Source organism: Neomonachus schauinslandi, chromosome 9, assembly GCF_002201575.2.
Source record: "Neomonachus schauinslandi chromosome 9, ASM220157v2, whole genome shotgun sequence".
NCBI classification, from domain to species: Eukaryota; Metazoa; Chordata; class Mammalia; order Carnivora; family Phocidae; genus Neomonachus; species Neomonachus schauinslandi.
In genome coordinates, this window is record NC_058411.1 from 60,873,624 (window position 1) to 60,889,432 (window position 15,809).

The window sequence follows — 15,809 nt, forward strand, 5'->3', positions numbered from 1 at the left end:
GAGATTTTATGTAGCTGGAGGAATTACTGCTGATTTTTTTTTTCTTTTCCGTGTTTTTCTGTATTTCCCTTTTTTTTTCTCTAATGAATGTATTTTGAGATCAGGAAAAGCAAAACTTTTTTTTAAAGAATACAATGGAACATCAAAGAACACCTAACTAGTTCTAGTAATCTCATATTTGATATTATATTTAAATTACTTTTTTAAACGAAACTAACATTTTGGAATTGCGGAACTTTTTGGAAATCTATGTTTTGGGTTTTTTTTAAGATTTTATTTATTTATTAGAGAGCAGGGGGGAGGGGCAGAGGGAGAGAGAATCTTAAGCAGCCCCTATACCCAGCGTGGAGCTGACTCGGCTCAATCTCAAAACCCCAAGATCATGACTTGAGTTGAAGTCAAGAGTTGGACACAACCAACTGAGCCACCCAGGCACCCATTTGTTTTTTATTTTGTTTTGTTTTGTTTTCAAGAGGTTATTGGTCAATAGCTAAATAAAATGCTAAAAATAAAAAGTTTGAAACTTGGGTCGCCTGGGTAGTTCAGTCAGTTAAGCGTCTGCCTTCAGCTCAGGTCATGATCCCAAGGTCCTGGGATCCAGTCCAGCATTGGGCTCCTTGCTCAGCGGGGAGCCTTCTCTCTCTGCCAGCCTCTCTCCCTGCTTGTGCGCTCGCTCGCTCTCTCTTTCTGACAAATAAATAAATAAAATCTTTTAAAAATGTTTAAAAAAAGTTTAGAACTTTTACTGTTGTTATTAATATGCTTCATATTTAGTATCTGGTATACTGAATATCAGGATAAATGCTGGAATTCCAATAATTTCTTCTTCATACAGGCATTACTTAATCCTGCTAACACATTAAACATTTTTACCGTGCTAGTCACCCAAGAAGAAGCTAAAGCAGAGTTAGGAAGTTACTGTCAACTCTGGCATCTCAGTAACAGTTGGATGTTTTCAGGAGGCTGTGCAGATTTTCTGAAATTTTGAAGAGATTTCTAGAAATGGAGGAAAATTAATTGAAAGTATTTGAAAATATTTCATACTTAAAATACTTGCAGCTGTTATTCATATGATTGTTTTATACATAATTAAACGTATTGGTTTATTGCAATAACATTTTGGCACTTAAATTTCAAACACAACAAACTACTAACTGTAGCAAATACATAAGATACCAATAGTAATCATCTGAAAAAATAAGTTTATTAATAATATGGCACATACTTACAAACAATATTTATTGAATTTCACTTGATGGTGCACCTATTCTTAAGAAACTACATTTCATAAACTCTGGTTCCCGATTGCCCTAGTTTACTTGACTGTTCCTCAGGAGCGTGAACCTCTAAAGCACAATCAGCTGCTATGGCCCTGGGTGAATGCCAGAACTCCCATTCTAGGATGTCCTGGACAGGACAAAAGGTGAGAGAACACTAGCAATACTCTGGACCAGGAAGGAACAAGTCTGTCTATAAACCTAGTTTCATATCATTCAGCCCCTAATTTGTAAAACAAAAATAAGTACATATTCAGCTATCAATAGTGGAATATACTCAAGACCACAGATTATCAGTGGTTTCCATAGATACGTGCATAAAGTTACAGAAAAAATTGACATTTATTTATTTTTTTGTAATCTCTACACCCAACATGGGGCTTGAACTCATGACCCCGAGATCAAGAGTCGCATGTTCTACCGACTGAGCCAGCCAAGTGTCCTGACAGTTATTTAAATACTATTGTTTAAATACTATTTAAATATATGCTATGATTTTAGACATGTTAAAATAAACTATGGGTCTTTAGTTGATGGAGTGGAAAAAAGGTATAAAATATAAAATATTGGAAATTATTCTGTGTAATATTTATACACAACACAGTTTTTAATAAATGCCTGAGGCAAATATTGAACTATAGGATATTGAGGAGACATTCTTCTACCAGTATTAATATTCTATATGTGGAATTCTTTAACTTTTTTAATGTCTATGTATTTGCCTAGAGACAATTATTGTCATTAAAAAGGCTAGTTTCTTACTTGGGGAAAATTTTGCATGTATGGAGTTTACGCTGCTCACAGTTTGTCACTCCTTAGCCTCAGCCTCCCTCTTTCCCCTCCAGTGTCTGTGCGGTGTGTCTCACAAGGCTCAGGGGAGGAAAAGTAGTGGAGTTAAGATATTTTTGTATTTCATCAGCCAAATGAAAAATACACAAAACAAAATATTTTCCCGTATAGCATTACTTGTGCTCAGACAACTAAAAACATTAAGATTACAGTAAATGTCCAAATTATTTAGCTCTTTAGCTGATAAAATACATGACAAATTGGATGAAAGAGTTAAATTGATAGAAAACAGAAAATAAAATTGTTTTTTAGAACTTTTTTCTGCTGATGTTCCTTTAAAATTACTGAACTTTATAGAGCTTCTCCAAGTTTGATCACCGCGTTCCTTCATCCAACCTCCAGTTCCCTCTACTAAATGCAGATACCCTTGAGGTCCCAACCAGGTCCTATTTTGGGATACCACAGCTTAAACACTCCAGAATTTCATGAAAACTTTATTAGTAGTCATTATAAGGTATTTTCTATTGATGGTGAATCCCACAGCCATGCAACTATTAATTACATGAACTAATCCCACAAACATGTATTAAAGCTCACATTGTGTATCTAGCACTCTACCAACCTCTAGTTACAAAAATAGAACACTTGGCTCCACCATGAAAGAACTCACACTCTAAGGAGGGAGAGGGATGACACGTTAGTTTTGATACAGGATAAGGAAAGATGTTCCTGGTAAAGGGAACAGCATGTGCGGAGGCAGAGGATAGTATTTTAGTATGACTAGAGCCCAGCTTAGGAAGGATTACATGAGGATCATGAAGTGGACATATGCCAGATCAGGAAGGGCATGGTATCCCAAGCAAAGGAGATCACATTTTATTCTGAGTCAGGGTGAACCATCACAAGATTTTAAGCAGCATATTGATATGGTCAGGATAAAATTATAGAAGCCATATGGTGGTCCAGCAACTCTAGGAATGTAGGGGAAAGAAAGGAATCAAGAGGTATCTAGGAGTGCTCAGCACTTTATTAGGGAGTAAATCAATCCAACATTAAAGAGGGTTTAAAAATTACATTTATGAAGATACATAAGAAAATCCATGTGGCATTACAGCAAATAATTATTAAGTCAAAAGGTAATAGCAAGGAATCTACTGAATGCAGTCTTATACTACCAGCATAAAAAATGGTTAGATACTAAGTATATGGCCAAAAAAGAATGCTAGGAGGCAAACACTAAGACAATAACTTGAAAAGGGACCTGCCAAGGGTGAAACATGCATGTGTGCATACACACACACACACACACTCACACTAACACACAGAATATTAATTAGCATTGAAGAGAAGGATTTGGGTGGAGCATAAAGTTCCAAACATTCTTCATGTAAATAAATGAATCTAGCTGGGAGAAAACAAAAACAAAATCTTATGAGTTTCACCGGGGACATGCTAGCACAGGAACAGATTTCTCCTTTCCAGAGGAACTCAATTCTGGGACACAATATTAATTGAACAGGCCTTGTTTGGCAGCTGTCAACTTCCCTAGACTTGTCCAGATGCCTAAAGCAACCCAACCACTTTAGGCTGTAGTTTACCCACTTGTAAATTAAGTTAATTAATGTTTTTGGACCATGAGTTTCACAGGAGTATTATGTACAGTAACTGAATGGTAAATACCTTGAGATATACACAGGGAACAGCACATAAATAGAATATAAATTGAAATTGATTTTTTTTTAAAGATTCTATTTATTTATTTGACAGAGAGAGAGCACAAGCAGGGGGAAGCAGCAGGCAGAGGGAGAAGCAGGCTCCCCACTGAGAAAGGACTCCGGGGGGCTCAATCCCAGGACCCTGGGATCATGACCTGAGCCAAAAGTAGACGCTTAACTGACTGAGCCACCCAGGCACCCCTTAAAATTGGATTTAGTCTCTCTCTCTAAAGATGTGTCCCAAGAAAACTGATAGATATGCTAAGCATAATTGTATCAAAGATCCTCATTTCAAGGTAGTTTTTGCCAACAATAATGATCATCCATTGTTTAAATTCTCCAAAACTTCTTGTTTTCTCAAACTTCTACTTTCTTTGAAGGAGATGAGGAAAAGAAAAATATGCCCAAGATAATCTAGGAATAAATTGAATATGGATTAATGAAAATGTAATCCTATAGACTAAGAAGAAAAAAATGTATGAAAAATCTGAATCTAAGGGCTGGAAAAGATCACAGGCTATGAAATGGGTTCTTTTTTTTTTTTTTTAAAGTTTTGTGGCTTTTTTTTTTTTTTTTTTTTTTGAGAGAGAGAGAATGAGAGACAGAGAGCATGAGAGGGAGGAGGGTCAGAGGGAGAAACAGACTCCCTGCCGAGCAGGGAGCCGGATGCAGGACTCGATCCTGGGACTCCAGGATCATGACCTGAAGCCGAAGGCAGTCGCTTAACCAACTGAGCCACCCAGGCGCCCTGAAATGGGTTCTTAAGTAGCTCTGTTAAAATACTTCCATGCTGACCTAAATCAAAGACAGACTTCTAGACCAGGAAGGTTATATATTTAAATCCTGAGCGCTCAAGGAAGATTTTCTGATTAAAACACACACACACACACACACAACCCCGAATTCATTGACACGGATTTTGTACTTGATGTGTTAGGTACGGAGCCTGACAACAACCCAATGAAGTAGGAGCTATTAATCCTATTTAACAGATGAGTAAACTGCGTGGGGGGGGGGGGGTTAATTTTTTTTTAAAGATTTTATTTATTTATTTGACAGAGAGAGAGGCAGCGAGAGAGGGAACACAAGCAGGGGGAGTGGGAGAGGGAGAAGCAGGCTTCCCGCGAAGCAGGGCGCCGGATGTGGGGCTCGATCCCAGGACTCTGGGATCATGACCTGAGCCGATCGCAGACGCTTAACGACTGAGCCACCCAGGCGCCCCCTTTTTTTTTTTTTTTAAGATTTTATTTATTTGACAGAGAGACACAGTGAGAGAGAGGGAACACAAGCAGGGGGAGTGGGAGAGGGAGAAGCAGGTTTCCCACCGAGCAGGGAGCCCAGTGCGGGGCTCGATCCCAGGTCCCTGGGATCATGACCTGAGCCGAAGGCAGATGCTTAACGACTGAGCCACCCAGGCGCCCCCCTGAGTTTCAGTGAAGGTAAGAAACTTTCCAAAAGTTCTACAGCTGGTAAATGGCACAGCGAAGATTCAATTCTTTTTTTCTATCTCAACTCCAAAGCCTATGCTCTTTTGTTATGCTGCCTCTGTATTTTAAATTTCGTAGTCTAATATTAACCACAAAATCAACAGATTATAATGGAGGGTAGCCTCTTTATTTTGCCTTTAGATTCCTCATCAACGTGAGAATTGCTTGAGTAATTGTCTAATGTGTGAGCTGCAGCTGTGATTTTTTTTTCGGTTTTGTTTTAAATTCCAGTTCGTTAACATACAGTGTAACATTAGTTTCAGGTGTACAATAGAGTGAGTCCACATGTTCATACAATACCCAGTGCTCATCACAACAAGGGCACTCCTTAATCCTCCTCAACTATTTTACCCATCCCCCCACCCAGTTACAGCTCTGGTTTATAAATCTGTTGGATGGGGCGCCTGGGTGGCTCAGTTGGTTAAGCGACTGCCTTCGGCTCAGGTCATGATCCTGGAGTCCCGGGATCGAGTCCCGCATCGGGCTCCCTGCTCGGCAGGGAGTCTGCTTCTCCCTCTGACCCTCCCCCCTCTCATGTGCTTTCTCTCATTCTCTCATTCTCTCTCTCTCAAATAAATAAATAAAATCTTTAAAAAAAAAAATCTGTTGGATGCTTAAATCAAGAGTAAAAGTGACAAGGTCATAGTTCAAAATTTGTGGCTTCTGAATGAAAGAGAGGTACAACATGGCTTTAATATTATAATTGATACTGATTAATACTATGATTAGTAGTAGTATGTACTCAAGTATGTATCCTAGATACATATGCAAGAAAAAGGAAAACATAATGTCCAACATAAAAACTTGTACACAAATGTTCATAGTACATTATATACATAGTAGTAGTAGTGTCCTAGATGAAAATTATTAATGTGAATATATTTTTACATTGAAAGTTACCTAAAGGGCGCCTGGGTGGCTCAGTCATTGAGCGTCCGCCTTCTGCTCAGGTCATGATCCCAGGATCCTGGGATCGAGCTCCGCATTGGGCTCCCTGCTCAGAGGAGAACCTGCTTCTCCCTCTCCTTCGACTCCTCCCTCTTGCTCGTGCTCTCTCTCTCTATCTCTCAAATCAAAAAATAAAATCTTTTTTTAAAAAGTCACCTATATAGAAAGTAGGTTCAATCTCTCCCTTTTTTCCCCATTTTTTAAATTATTCATACATTATAAAATAATACCTGAACTTTTCAAAAGCAACTGAAGACATAGAAAACATGCCAAGATTATGGCTTACAGGCAGGGATTGTAACTAGTTTAGACTATAGATGATTTACTTAAAACAATGACTCAGTTTTTGGACTCCAGCTTTGTTTATTTTTCCTTGCCAAACAGACGTTATTATTTAGGTCAAACTGCAAGGTGCAAATAAGAAGAGCCATTCTTTCTGTTGGAAGATGACGAATTCAGAGAAGCACAGATTTTTAGTTAGAAGATAACTTAGGATAAACCAGTTCAAATCTATTTTCTTAGAGAAAGAAAATTATATTTGAAGCATCTTTGCAAAGTGGGGAAAAAGCAGCTTCCTTAAAATAGATCTGCATTCTGATAACATGGGACCAACAATTTATGGGATAAAATGAAGCTTGGAAAGTACATCAGGGGGGCGCCTGGATGGCTCAGTCAGTTAAGCATCTGCCTTCGGCTCAGATCATCATCCCGGGGTCCTGGGATTGAGCCCCACGTCAGGCTCCCTGCTCAGCGGGCAGCCTGCTTCTCTCTCTCTCTCTCCCTCTGACCCTCCCCCCTCCTTGTGTTCTCTCTCTCTCTCTCAAATAAAAAAATAAAATCTTTTAAAAAAAAGTACTTAAGTTAACATTGAGAAATTGAAACCTTCCTACAATGCTGGTAGAAATATACAATGGTACAGATGCTTTGTGGAAAACAATTTGGTAGTTCCTCAAAATATTAGCCAGAGAGTTACCATATGACCTAGCAATTCCACCCCTAGATACATACCCAAGAAAAAGGAAAACATACGTCCAACATAAAAACTTGTACATAAATGTTCATAGTACATTATTTATAATATCCAAAAAGCAGGGTAGGGGAAACAAGTATCCATCAACTAATGGATGGATACATAAGTAATAGTGGATAAATAATTCCATACCATAGCATTTTATTCAGAATAAAAATAAAGTACTGATACATGCTAGGACATGGATGAATCTTGAAAACATGCTAAGTGAAGAAACCAGTCACAAAAGATCACATGTTGTATGATTCTATTTATATGAAATGCCCAGAATAGGCAAATCTGTAGAGACAGAAAGTACATTAGTGGTTGCTTCGAGCTGGGAGGGGAGCAGGGGGAGGATAGGAAGTGACTATTAATAGATATGGGGTTTCTTTTTGGGGTAATAAAAATAGTTTAAAATTAGATTGTGATAATTGCACAACTCTGTGAATATCCAAAGAACCATTGAACTGCACACTTTAAATGGTTGAAATTGTCTACTGTATGTGAATTACATCTCAATAAAATTGTTTAAAAGAATAAAATGAGGTACCAAAATTACGTTAGGTTGTAAGCAGTATCTGAGGCTTTATCCTTGAAAGAGTTGGGTAACTATTTAGCACAGCAGTGTTTGTACTAGCAAATCATGAAGTGAGAAGACTCATATACTTAGTAACAAGTACATGCTTGATTTTCAGAAAACAATTATATTAAAAATTATGCTAATGTCAGTAGGTTTATTAGAAGCAATGAGATCCTTTTAGTACTATCGCCTACGATTTTAGGTATATGTGGACATAAGGTTATCCGACAAGAGTGTAAACCCGTGGTCTTCTTGTCCTCCTCTTGTGCAAGTCCACTGGACAGACGTCTAGCATTTTCATCGCCTTCATACATTTTTTAGCACTGAAAATAACTTTTACACTTATGACTACACACAGGACACAAGATCTGGGACATGTCCCACTGACAAAGATCTAAAAGCAAGCTGCCCCAAAACCAAAGAGGCAGCAGGCCTAAAAGCAATTGCGTCTGCTGTCCTTTTTTCTCTGTATTTACTAAGAGTTCCTGAACTAGGTACTGGCGTTGATAGAGGCGTATCGTACATGCTCAAAACTGTCAGAAGGCTCTTGGGTAGGAAAGGAGGGCATGGATAAAAGAGATCTTTGATCACTGCAAAAGCACTACAATTTTTACAGGTAAAACAATTTGAAGAAGCCAATTTGCAGGGCTTTATTTTTTTTTTTTTTTTAAGATTTTATTTATTTATTTGACAGAGAAACAGCGAGAGAGGGAACACAAGCAAGGGGAGTGGGAGAGGGAGAAGCAGGCTTCCCGCAGAGCAGGGAGTCCGATGCGGGGCTCGATCCCAGGACCCCAGGATCATGACCTGAGCCGAAGGCAGACGCTTAACGACTGAGCCACTCAGGCGCCCCTGCAGGGCTTTATTATACCCATTTAGAATTCTAACTAGTTCTTCTGAGCACTACGTGTAATATTAGTATTGGTACCAAAGCACACAGTTTTATTGAAGTATGATCAACATACAATAAGCTGCAATAAGTGTAATCAGTATATTGTGACATATGTATACACCTTTGAGACCATCATCACAATCAAGATGATAACCATTTCCATCCCTTCTAGGCTTTTCTCTCATCTCTTTGTCATCTATCCCTCCCTTGACCCCTACCCCAGGCAATCACAGATCTATTTTCTGTTGTGATAGATTAGTTTGCTTTACATAAACGGAACCATGCTGTATACACTTTCTTTGTCAAGCTTTTCTCGTTCAGCATAAGGATTTTAATGTCCATCCACGTTGTTGCATGTATCAACAGTTTGTTCCTTTTTATTGATGAAGAGTGTTCAATGGTATGGATTTACCACCATTTTCTATAAATCTTGATAGAAAGCATTGTAGATCTTCCAACTTTGTTTTTCTTTCAAAAATTTTTTGGCTAATCTAGGTCCTTCGTGTTTCCACACAAATTTCAGAATCCCCTTGTAAATTTCCACAGAAAATCCTGACGGGATTTTCATTGGGATTACATTGACTCCATAGATCAATTTGGAGAGGAGTGACATCTTAACAATATTGAGTTTTCTGGGCTCAGTCGGTGCAGCACACGACTCTTGTTCTCAGAGTTGTAGGTTCGAGCCCCACGTTGAGTGTAGAGATTACTTAAAAATAAAATCTTTAAAAAACCCAACAAAACAATATTGAGTTTTCTGACCCAAGAACAAAGTATACCTTTCCATTTGCTTAGGTCTTTAATTTTTCACAGCCATTTTTTATAGCTTTTAGTGTTCAGGTCTTGTGCATTTTTTGTTAAATTTATTCCTAAGCATTTTATATTTTTAATGTTTTTAATTAATGATTTTTTTTAAAAGATTTTACTCATTTATTTGAGAGAGAATGAGATAGAGAGAGCATGAGAGGGGGGAGGGTCAGCGGGAGAAGCAGACTCCCTGCCGAGCAGGGAGCCCGATGAGGGACTCGATCCCGGGACTCCAGGATCATGACCTGAGCCGAAGGCAGTCGCTTAACCAACTGAGCCACCCAGGCGCCCTAATTAATGATTTTTTTATTTTTAATTTTGGATTGTTGCTAGTTATATAGAAATACAATTGATTTTTATGTATTAACCTGTCTTCTATAATCTTGCTAAATTCACTTATAAGTTCTAGTGGGTTTCTTGGTGATTCCTTCAGAAAAAGTTTTACTTCTTCCCTTCCAGTTTATTTACTTTTATTTCTTTACTTGCCTTATTGCAGTAGCTCTGACTTCCAGTAAAATGTTTGACAGAAGTGGTAAAAACAAACCTTATCTTGTTTTCAATCTGCTGGGAGGAAAGCACTTAGTCTTTCCCTTGTAAGTATGGTATTAGCTACAGGTTTCCAGCACATGCCCTTTATTAGTTATGAAGTTCCATTCTATTCTTGGTTGACTGACATTTGTAGTATACGTGGATATTAATTTTGTCAAATTTTTTTGCCACACTTACTAAGATGATCACATGATTTTTCTTTTTAAGTCTGTAAAAATTGCAAACTACACTGTTTGATTTTCAAATGTTAAACCAACTTTGCATCCCTGGGATAAACCCTGCTTGGTCATGACATATTACCATTTTTGTCAATTGTTGGATTTGATTTGGTAGAATTTTAAATCCATGTCTACAAGGGATTTTGATGAGTCTGGTTTTAGTGTTAGGTTAATGCTTGCCTCTTACAGTTTCTGCCTTTATTTTTTTTTTAAGATTTTATTGATTTGAGAGAGCGAGCGAGTGAGCATGGGTTGGGGGCAAAGGCAGAGGTAGAGGCAGACTCCCTGCTGAGCAGGGAGCCCATCCCAGGACCCCCAGATCATGACCTGAGCTGAAGGCAGATGCTTAACGGACTGAGCCACCCAGATGCCCCCAATTTCTGCCTTTAAATTAGGTGTTTAGATGATTACATTTACTGTGATTATTGATATAATTAAGTTTAAATTTACCATTTTCTTTTTGTTTTCTATTTGTCTCATCTGTTCTTTTTTTTTAAGATTTTATTTTTATTTTAGTTGAGAGAGAACAAGTGAGAGAGAGAGAGAGCACGAGCAGGGGAGGGACAGAGGGAAGGAGAAGGAGGCTCCCCCATGAGCAGGGAGCCTGATGCGGGGCTCGATCCCAGGACCCTGGGATCATGACCTGAGCCGAAGGCAGATGCTTAACCGACTGAGCCACCCAGTCACCCCCGTCTCATCTGTTCTTTGTTTGCTTTTTTTTCCCATTGTCCTATCTTCTTTTGGATTAATTAGAACAGTTTTGATGATTTGATTTTATCTTCTTTATCTGCTTATTAGCAATACATCTTGTTTTTTTAACTGACTGCACTAGAGTTCACAGTATACATCTTTAAGTCATCACAGTCGACCTTACATAATATTATACTAATTCATACATAGTGTAAAGACCTTACAACCATACACTTCCTTTTGGCCCCACCCAGCCTTTGTGCTATTGTTGTCATACATATTTACTTCCACATATGTTATAGACCCCACAATACATTGCTATTGTTTTTTGCTTTCAACAGATCATTATTTTAAAGATATTTTTAAAGCAAGGGAAAAGTCTTTTATATTTACCCCCACATGTACCATTTCTAGTGCTCCTCATTTCTTTGTGTAGATCCATATTTCCAATTGGTTACCATTTACTTTGTGCCCGAAGAACTTCCTTTTTGCACTTTTAGAACTGGTCTGCTGGTGATGAATTCTCTCAGCTTTTATATGTCTAAAAATGTCTATATTTTGACTTCATTTTTGAAAGATTTTTTGCGGGGTCTAGGGTTCTAGGTTGATGGTTTCGTCTTTCCGTATTTTACGATGTTCTATGCGCACTTTGGCACTGCTTCTGTCATCCTTACCTTTGTTTCTGTATTTGTATCTTGTTTCTCTGGCTGCTTTTAATATTTTCTTTTTGTTACTGGTCCTCAACAATTGCATTTTGATATGAATGGCTGTGTTTTCTTTCATTTTTTCTCTTGCTTGGGATGTATTGCGCTTCTTGGATCTGTGAGTTTATACTTTTCATCACATTTAGAAAATTTTGGGTTATTATTTCTTCATATATGCATTCCATCCCTCCATCTTTCTCCTCCCCTTTTGAGACTCTAAGGACACATATGTTAGGCTGCATGATGTCCTGCAGTTCAGTAATGCTTTGTTCTTTTTTAACTCAGTCTTCTATCTTTCTCAGTTTCTTTCTCTTTTTTTTTTTTAAAGATTTTATTTATTCATTTGAGCTAGAGAGCAAGACAGAGGGCAAAGGGAGAAGCAGGCCCGGGGCTCCATCCCAGGACTCCAGGATCATGACCCAAGCCAAAGGCAGATGCCTAACTGCGTGAGCCGCCCGGGCACCCTGTCTTTCTGCGCTTTATTTTGAATAATTTCTATTGCTGTGACTCCAAGTTTACTAACCTTTTTTTTTTTTTTTAAGATTTTATTTATTTATTTGAGAGAGAGAATGAGATAGAGAGAGCATGAGAGTGGGGAGGGTCAGGGGGAGAAGCAGACTCCCTGCCGAGCAGGGAGCCCGATGCGGGACTCAATCCAGGGACTCCAGGATCATGACCTGAGCTGAAGGCAGTCGCTTAACCGCCTGAGCCACCCAGGCGCCCTTAGGCATTGCTTCTTTTTTCAGGTCTAGAAGTTTGATTTAGGTCCTTTTTATATCTTACGTACCTCTTCTTATGCTCACACTTTACCTTTTTGAAGATATGGAGTAGTATTATAATAGCTGTTTTAATATTCCTGATTAATTTAACTAACTATGTCATCTCTGCCATTTCTGGGACTGTTTCAATTGATTAAATTTTCCTCATTATAGGTTGTATTTTCCTGCTTGTTTGAATGCCTTCTAATTTTTTATTGCATGCCACTGTGCTGGATTTTCTTTGTATTCCTTTAACCATTTGGGGGCTTTGTTCTGGGATGCGGTTATGTTACTTGGAAACAGTTTGATCCTTTCAAGCCGCACTTTTAAGCTTTGTTGGGTAGGTCCAGAACAGCCTTTAATTTAGGGCTTATTGGCCCAACTACTGAGGTGATACCCTTCTAAAGACTCTACTGGATGCCCCACATGTTAAGAGATCTTTCCACTCCATCTGGTAGGAACACAAATGATTCCTGGCCCCGTGTGACTCCAAGTGTGTGGTTTAGCTTATTTTTTTCCAGTGATCTTTTTCTCCAGCCTTGGTAGTTTTCTCACATGCCTGTGCTGATCAGTACTCAGTTGAAGACTCAGGAGGAACTCTACCAAGCTCTTCTTTTGGGCAGCTCTCTCCTCTGGTTTTCACCCTGAAATTCTGATGCCTTCACCTCCCAGATCTCCCAACTCTGTTTCCTCTGCTCGGAGGTGCCCGAGCTCTGCTTCTGGCTGCAGTGTGAAAAAATCTCCTGCAGCCAGAAGAATTATAGGACTTACCTTGTTTGTTCCTTTCTCTGAAAAAATCGCTGCCTGCTGTTTGATCCCTGAAAACTATGACTTCATACATTTTGTCCACTTTCTAAGTTATTTTTGGGGAGAGATTAATTCCGGTCTCTGGTAGTAGCAGAAATCATACCACATTTTTTTTTATTTCCTAATATTTTCTTAGTCAAATAAACAATCCAAGTTTAACTGTTTTGTATAATTTCACAAGATGGAGGAAGCTAATAAAAAGTGGGAAAGGCAAAAAAAAAAAAAAAGCCTGAAATGAACAGTTGAGAAATGCAAAAACATAAACGAAAAACCAAAAAACAATCATGATACTTTGCCAAAATGTAGCACTAGCTAATTTTTTGCCCAACATGGGGTTTGAACTCACAACTGTGAGATCCAGACCTGAGCTGATATCAGGAGTCGGACGCTTAACCACCTGAGCCAGCCAGGCGCTCCACTGTAGTACTAGCTAATATTTAAATATCCCAAAGCCTTTGAGAAAACATATCAAAAATTCTCTGAATCATTTATTATATCTCGATTTTACAGCTTCAAGTATTAAACAGACTCTAGCACTGGCGGCTTTTTGAAAACCTACCCTTCCACTGCAATTGTGCTTATAAGTAAAATTTGAAAAATTTTTCTTTAAGTCATGGAAGATATTGAGCATAAAACTTAATTTTCGAGTGGCCAAAAATGAGTATGGTCATTTTCCAGCACAAGTTACAGAATGAAAGAAGAAATTACTTTTAAATGAAAACTTACAAAGTGAAATAATATTTTCCCCAGTGAATATTTTTTTAATGTTTTATTTATTTATTCATGAGAGTCAGAGAGAGAGAGAGAGAGGCAGAGGCAGAGGGAGAAGCAGGCTCCCCGCCTAGCAGGGAGCCCGATGCGGGACTCGATCCCAGGACCCTGGGATCATGACCTGAGCCGAAGGCAGACGCTTAACCATCTGAGCCACCCAGGCGCCCCCCCAGTGAATTTTTTTTTTTTAAGATTTTATTTATTTATTTGACAGAGAGAGACACAGCGAGAGAGGGAACACAAGCAGGGGGAGTGGGAGAGGGAGAAGCAGGCTTCCCGTGGAGCAGGGAGCCCAAGGCGGGGCTCGATCCCAAGACCCTGGGATCATGACCTGAGCCGAAGACAGACGCTTAGCGACTGAGCCACCCAGGCGCCCCGCCCGCCCCCCACAGTGAGTATTGGAAAAAAAATTACCTCAGATGAGTTGTCTCACTTTTTCCAAACAAAAAATAATCACCTTTGGGCTGACCAAAGGCATAGCAAGCTTCAAACACACATAAAGTGTGGCCCAACTGAAAAGGGCTTGTAATTCAGCAATCTCTCCAGCAGGCTTCTGGAACCCTAATCACCTAAAAGCTGTATTGTCAGCATTCCTGTCAAATTGATGAAAGGAGCCCAGAAGGCTACTTCTGATAAAAAGGAAGGCACTGTAGAAATGTTACTAGGTAAGGGAGCCGAAGGGCAGATGTGGTGATTATCCTCCATTAATCACCTAAAAATACATCTTCTGCTTCTTTTTGAGGCTCCCAATGATCTCCACCTGCTAGGTTTCACCTCTTTCTATAGTTTCCTCCCATTGTGTGTGGACTGGACCCGTTGACTTGTTTCCAACGAACAGAATATGGCAAAAGTGATGGAAAGTCATGCCTGAGATTAGACTACAAAAGGCTATGACTCCCATCCATCTTCCTCTCTCTCTCTCTCTTGCTGTCTCACTTGCTTACTGTGATGAAGGAGACTGCCATGTTGTGAACTGCTCAGTGGATAGGTCTAGGTGGCAAAAAGCAGAGGATAGACTCCAGTCAACAGCCAGTGAGGAACTAAGGCTCTTAGTACAACATGCTGAGAGAAACTAAATCCTACCAACATCCTCCTGAGTGAGATAGAATTGGATCCACCTCTAGTCAAGCATTAAGAAGACGGCAGCAACAGTCAACAACACCTTGACTGCAGCCTTGTGAGAGACCCAGAGTCGGAAAACCCAACTAAGCCATGTCCAATGTCCATGTCCATGATTATAGGATAGTCAACATCTATTGCTTTAATCCACTAAATGGTAACTTGTCGTACAACAATAGAAAACTAATACAGATTCCATTTGATAAATAGTAACCTACCCCTAACTCAAATTTCACTCAAGAAGAAATTGATATGCATCTGAGAAGATTTATTCATTACCCAGTCAAGGTAGTTATTTTGCCCAGAAAAAGCTTTGATACTTGCTAAGTGATTGTGTCATAATCTCACTTCTGAGTTTAGAAATTAATCTTAAAGAATTGTAGTTTCCAGTCATACTTTTCCATCAAAAAACTATGAGGTTCTATTTTCACAAGCCATAAGTACCTAATTTTCCACTATTCTGAAAAATAATATACTCCTAGCTCTGTAGTAACTATGGTCAATTCCGGAAATAAGTATTCTGTGGTGGAAATTATAAGAGCTGTGGATTTGAATAGACCTATCTATTTAAATAAACAGCCACCATTTTGTGAAAGGTCAATGGGAGAAAAATCAAGCTGACAATTCTCATAAATAGTTAAGTTATTCTCAAGCTGGTGGGTACACTAATGTTTCTCTAGTTCTTT